This window comes from Phalacrocorax aristotelis, chromosome 17 (genome assembly GCF_949628215.1).
Source record: "Phalacrocorax aristotelis chromosome 17, bGulAri2.1, whole genome shotgun sequence".
Taxonomy (NCBI): domain Eukaryota; kingdom Metazoa; phylum Chordata; class Aves; order Suliformes; family Phalacrocoracidae; genus Phalacrocorax; species Phalacrocorax aristotelis.
Genome location: NC_134292.1, coordinates 3303930 through 3309933, shown reverse-complemented (window position 1 = coordinate 3309933; position 6004 = coordinate 3303930). Strand labels below are relative to the sequence as shown.

The 6004-nt window shown below is 54.7% G+C and overlaps 1 long non-coding RNA gene across 2 annotated transcripts; it reads left to right on the top strand.

Moving 5' to 3' along the window:
* Nucleotides 1–1578: 1578 nt before the first annotated feature.
* LOC142065757 (uncharacterized) lies at nt 1579–5236 on the top strand. 2 transcript variants are annotated; one of them, XR_012663519.1, is made up of 4 exons: nt 1579–1593; nt 1677–2040; nt 2388–2489; nt 4448–5236. It is a non-coding gene; the product is annotated as an uncharacterized LOC142065757 (long non-coding RNA). The 2 variants fall into 2 exon arrangements; XR_012663518.1 differs by having other exon boundaries at nt 1587–2040.
* The last annotated feature ends 768 nt before the right edge of the window (nt 5237–6004 follow it).

The window sequence follows — 6004 nt, the reverse complement described above, 5'->3', positions numbered from 1 at the left end:
TTTTTGCCACTAAAAATCAGCTTGTCTGATTTAGTTCAAAGACAAAAGCAGATGCACTGATTAAAAATCACGATGCATTTGTGGAGTCTCACGCATCAGCAAGGGAAATACAAAGGGGTAGAAGGGCCTGAGAAGTATTTGCTGCGAACACACGGGACGAGCGCCACAGCAGAGCAGCTGCACCAGTGCATGGGCACCTCCCCGGGAGCAAGCGGGGAGCTGAGAGGTTCTCCCAGCCCAGGAGGCCCCAGGCAGTGCCCAGGAGGCCCCAGGCAGTGCCCAGGAGGCCCCAGGCAGTGCCCAGCACGCAGAGGCAGCGCACTGCAGGGCAACCTCTCCCCCAAGGCCTCTCGCAACCCGCCCTTTCTCTTTAGCTTAGCACCATCTAGAGGGATGCATCTGCAAACCCGGGGCATCAGCCTACAGCGCGCATTTGGCACAGGATAACACCCACCTGAAACACATTTGTTTTGGAGTCGGCGGGAACCCAGCTATTGAAAGCAAAGCCTCAGAAGAGCAGTTTGCTCCTCCAGCCACCTTCGCTATTTGTTAACGCACAGGGCTGTGCTTCAATCATTCCCTTTGTCCCGGTGAGGTCTTCTGTGAGATGGAAAGGGCGTCCTCCAGAGCGGGTTGGAGGCTGGGGGAGGTTAGGAGGAGGATGCTCAGGATTTGGGTTTTTTTTTTTCTTGAAATTTTTTTATTTATTTGTCTTTAAAACACTTACAGCTCTTGTATCACATACTCCTGCAGGCTTCAAAGACATCTGGGGATGTGATGGGAAGTCTTCTATGGTTTAGAACAGAGGTGGGGCTTCATGTCTGTTCAAGGCTTTGCCTGTCACTAGCACCGCACAGCAGCACGACAGGACACCAGCTGAACTAAAGGTTTCTATGATGCATTTTACAGTTTTCAGCCCAGTGCCTCAGCGTTTACTCAAATCTCCCAACGTGAAACAACAGAACAAGACTGAGGGCAGGGTGTCGTGACTTCAGCTCCTCTCTATCTCACATACTGATCTTGCACTTGCTTCTGCAGCAGTCCAGACTGCTGTCTTGCAGTGCCGTGAGATGCAATACCTGCATGCATTAACCACGTCTCTGACCAACCTTATATAATCTCAAGACAAGGCCATTGAAACCAAAGTCCAACCTGCCTGAATCAGCGAGCTCTTGGTTTGGCGATAGGAAACATGTTGTCCTGGTCAAAGGGCAAAGCAGCAGCTTTCAAAATTCACCTGACTCTGAGATTTAGGAATAAATACCAAGCGTGAACAACAGCAAAGTTTTGCAAAGGATGCACAAAACGTGTATTTCTTTGGTAATTGGCTGTAGTGATCCCACGGACAAAAATCAAGCGGTGCTCTGGAGGTGGTATGTGGGAAGGACCCTGGAGAAACCAAGGCCAATGCTACGGCCTACACCTTGTCTGCTAGAGGTGTCACCCTGCCCTTCCCTTGTGTACAGTGGGACATGGTATAAGAGGGTTTGAAGGTCTGGCTGGGGGAGGGAAGGACATTCACATCCCTGCAGTGGTCAGACAGCAGCAGGAAAGGAGAGGAAACGTCCCTTTCTTCACCCCTGCTCCGTACGGGTAAAGTGCATGCTGCAACACTCCTCTCCAGCTCAGCTTAGAAATGGCAGCACAAGATTTGCCTCCCCACATCTCAAACCCAGGTCTTCCATCAGCCACAAAGCACCAAGAGCAGCTCCTCCAGCCAAGGCCAAACCACCTTTCCGGCATGGTCAGCTCAAACCTCAGCGCTGCTGCCCACGGCAGATGCTCAGAGTGCTTCCTCCGTTCCGGGAGGCGCAGGGATCCCACGCCCGGCAGGCAGGACTGCACTGAGCCTGCCTCCCGCGCGTGACCGGGCGTTACTGGAGCAACATCCCCGCGGGAGGGAAGGAAGGAGGAAGCCAGCTGTAAAGAAATACAACCACTGCAGAGCTGACTGCGAGAGGAGAGAGAGGAACAGACAGGCTGGCTGGAAAGGACAGCTTTGCTGAGCCCAGGAGAAAATGGTTTGAGTAATTATCAACGGTAAGGAAACCTCTTGTTTGAGGCAAGAGAGCTTAGAGGGTTTTCTGCACGGTAAATACTCTGCATATTTTATGGCCTTGGCTTGTGGGGGAAGAAAAACTGGTGCTGGAGCAGTTTGAAACACAGCCAGGACACCAGATACAGCAACTCCCTTTTAGCCCGTTAAATCCAGTCCCCTCCATTTCCTCTATTACTTTTGGCCATACACGGGGCCAGTGCAACCCAGAGATGATCCGCCTCTGCGAGGATCCAAGCTCACGGAAAGGTCCCCTCTGGGGAGGGTGTTTTGGGGTAGCCGCTGTTTTGCATCGCTGCGTTGAGCAGACAGGTCTCCCCTTTCCCGCCAGCCTGCCGCTATGTGGCCAGGAAGATGGGGAGCCTGTGCAGCCGGGAGCAGCAGGAGCCACCACCCTGCCCGGTGCAGGCAGACCGTCACAGCCGCCACCAAAGTAAGTATGCAGCTCACTGGGGACGGGGACATCCACACAGCTCAGCCCCGACCACGCTGGGGGTGGAGGGGCCAGGGCTAGCCTGGGCTCACAGGCTGGGGGGGGTGGGCACCTCCTGTTGCTGCCCACTGTCTCCGGCAAGCTGCTGCCCTGCCCGCAGGGGAGATGTGCTGGGTCCCCATCCCTCCCTGCCTGTGCTACAGCGACCACAGTCTTCCTCAGAGCTGGGTGCTTTGCCTGAGGAAGCACCGTGATAGGTAGAAGTTGCAAAAGTTTATCTTCTTTCCTGTTTCATCTTCCCTCGCTGGGTTTTACCTTTAAATGTCATGGCTGCATTCCAGCCCCTGACGGAGAGGGTGAGCAAACAGCAGCCTTTGGAAGGGAGGACAGACTTACTCTGGGGGTAATCAGAGGGGTGAGTGGATGCAACCTGCTGAACCACCACCACGTCACCAGGGCTACATCTCCCTGGGGCAATCTTTGTTATTTCAGGCACCCTGCTAAATACCAAAATGCATCACCACGCACCCCAGCTGGCAGTGAGAGATTTCTCTCCTTGCTGCCAATCTTCCCCAGCCCCTTCCTGGCCCATTTAAAACACACAAATCACTATGACTTTGCAGATCACTCGTGCAATGCCCCAGGAGCAGCTGCTCCTCCTGGCCACCCCTGATTTAGCACAGCGGGTACGGCAAGGACCTTCTTGGCTCCTCATCCCTGCCCCAGCCGCGGGGGCTGCTCCCAGCATGGAGGGCTCACTGGGGACCCGCTCCCGCATCGCCCAGCCATGCTGCTCAGTCATTAAAGCTCACTGTCAAAATGAAATTATTTTTAAACAGCAAATGGAGGAATCTCAGCATGGGAAAGATCTGCCTCACCGATACCAGTTTCACTGGTTTGGCTGAGTCACTCCTGGTTGCTCTTGTGCAAACAAGCCCAGAGCTGCACCCAGGCATGAGCACATTCCTGGGGAGCTGCCACGGGGTCAGGTCGTGCCCCGTGGTCTCCCACCTCTGCCAGGAGCGTAGGGCTGTCACAGGAGACTCACAGGGAAGACGCAGGGCTGAGCCATCTGCTCTCTGCTGCTCCCATGGGCTGTGTGTGAGGGGAGGAAAGGGCACTGCATGCCTAGGGGGTCCTGTAAAATCTCCAGAATATCAGCTTTCCCCTAAAATAACAGCTGGATCCTTAATGGGGGATGAGGTGAGGGAAGGGGATGTCTCCCTTTGCTAATGCCTTAATTAAGTACATATGAAAAGAAAGCAGAACATTACTCATCTGGCCTGCCGTGGGAGCCAGGACTTTGCAGAGGCCCCAGATGGGAAGAGCAGCGCAAGCACTTGGGTGTATTAGCGAGAGGAATCAAACTGCTCCTTTGAGCAAAGAAGTTAAGCTCCTTCCCTGCAGTTAAGTGCTGAGTGTTTAATGGCAGTCCGGGGAGCTGCCCCCGTTGGCACTAGCAGAGGGTCCGGCCCGGGGCCGTTCTGGCAGGTCGGGCACACCGCCCTCACCCACCGTGGGTGCAGGGGACCGCACCAGTGCGCAGGGCAGCGGAGGTCTGCACCTCTCTTTAGCACGGAGCAGCCCACAGCTGCGCGCTTTGCGGCACCCCGGGGAGAGCTGGCCCGGGACAGGGCGCGAGGTGCGTACAGCTCAGCGGAGGACAGATCTGGCTGGGAAACGTGCATGATCTGGAGGCACTGGTGGTGTCCAGGTCACAGCTTGGAATCTGTGGAGCTTTATCCTCCTTGCAGCAAGGCGGGCTCTGATGGAGACCTCTCTGTGTCATAAACCTGGCCTGACTCCCTCACACTTACCTAATGGTGCTTACGGTTCCCATCAGGAGGTTTCCCAAGCACCTTGCTAGTTCACACCCCAGCCTTGTCCCTTCAGCAATAATCTTTCTCCTTGGCTAATCCTGAATCCCCCTCTTTTCTCCAATGCTTGTTCATCTGCAGATGTAAAGGCAGAGGTGTCAGCAGCCCCCCAAGCCAGAGCCTCGCTTCCCGGGAACAGCAAACCCATCCAAGACCAGCCCTGCAGGTCCTGAGGGTAAAAGCCCTCATGGTCCTCCCCTAAAGGCCATGAGCTTTCTTCCCACATGTTTCCCCAGGCAACCTATTGGCTGGGAATCCTGCAGCCCAGGGATTGGAAAACATCAGCAAATCCCTCCTGTACCTGCTCTCAAAACAGAAGCACAACGATAGAAAATGTCCCAATCAGTCTCTCATTACCAGAATTTTTCTAGCTGGCAGAAAAAGAAGATCACCAACATGTATCAGACACTCCTGGCACTTTTGGGCCATGAAGTGCCAGGGGAAGAGTACGAGCCATTGCATCCTAGCAGCAAATTGGATTTTTATACTGTGAAACCAGATTGTGCTCCCAATGATACTGCTATACATTCAGACGATTTCCATGAAGGTAGAATCAGCTCCTGCACTACAGGAGTCTTAGAGCTTAGGTCTGTGGAAATCCCGTGGTGTTTTGTACAAGCCCCTTCCCCAAGCCCAGTAGGCTGGTGAAGCTGTCCTTACTGGGCAGCCAGCACCCCGGCACGATGCGCAGCACGCACAGAGCAGAGAGCTGCAGGGACCGCAGTCCGATCCCCGCTCCAGCAAGCCCCGCTCCGTCACAGAGAGCAATGACAGCAGAATCGCAAACTCCGCATGTGCGGGGATGGCTCTGCCCGACCCCTTCCTGTGGCAGCCCAAGCCGAACCAGAAATAAAGATGAATTAGAAGAGGCTGGTTGGGACCATGGTGGTTTTTTCCCTGGGTGGGGTTTGCTATCATTACAGTGTTTGAACAGACCGATCCTTTGGATTGTACTTTGGCAGCACCGGGGCTGGCTGCTGGGGCTTGCCTTGCAGCTCGTGTAGGAAGAGACAGACCTTGTCTCACTATTGCTTGTGGCAGGAACAACAGGGGAGGGGGCAGAGTCACCCCACACCCCTGGGCAGAGCTGGCACTAAGCTCCCGGGTCTCCAGAGCTCAGTCTCTTGCTGCCACCCTGAGCAAATATTTGGCCTTCAGTACCAAAGGCTTTTCTGGTACAATATCACAAGAGGGGGAGATGCTCAGTGGAAGGATGGGATGTACGTGATGGAGGGATGTGCACAAACTAGTGACCTTGATTTTAAAACCCTCCTGGCTTTTTGTGGAGCAGGTGTCCTGTGCAGAGCTTTGTTCAGGTAGGAGAAGCACAAACCCTGCCCTGGGGAAGGCAGGGCTTTGGGTGGGTGGGGAGGGAGGGAGGGTGGGCAGGCAGGCTGGGAGCTGCAGAACAGACCCAAATCTCCCATGCATGCTCGGCCACAGCAAGGCTGGAAGACACAGACCTTACAACTCTTTATTCTGGCCATTGCCATTTCCTAGGACAGCTGCCACCACCAAACCGTGTGGTTATGTAGTCAGGTAAACATCAGTGCACGCGTTCACCTGATTTTCATGGAAATGCCTGGCTCTGGGGACAGAGGAGGACACCAGCAGCTCCTGGACCACACAGCAGCTCTC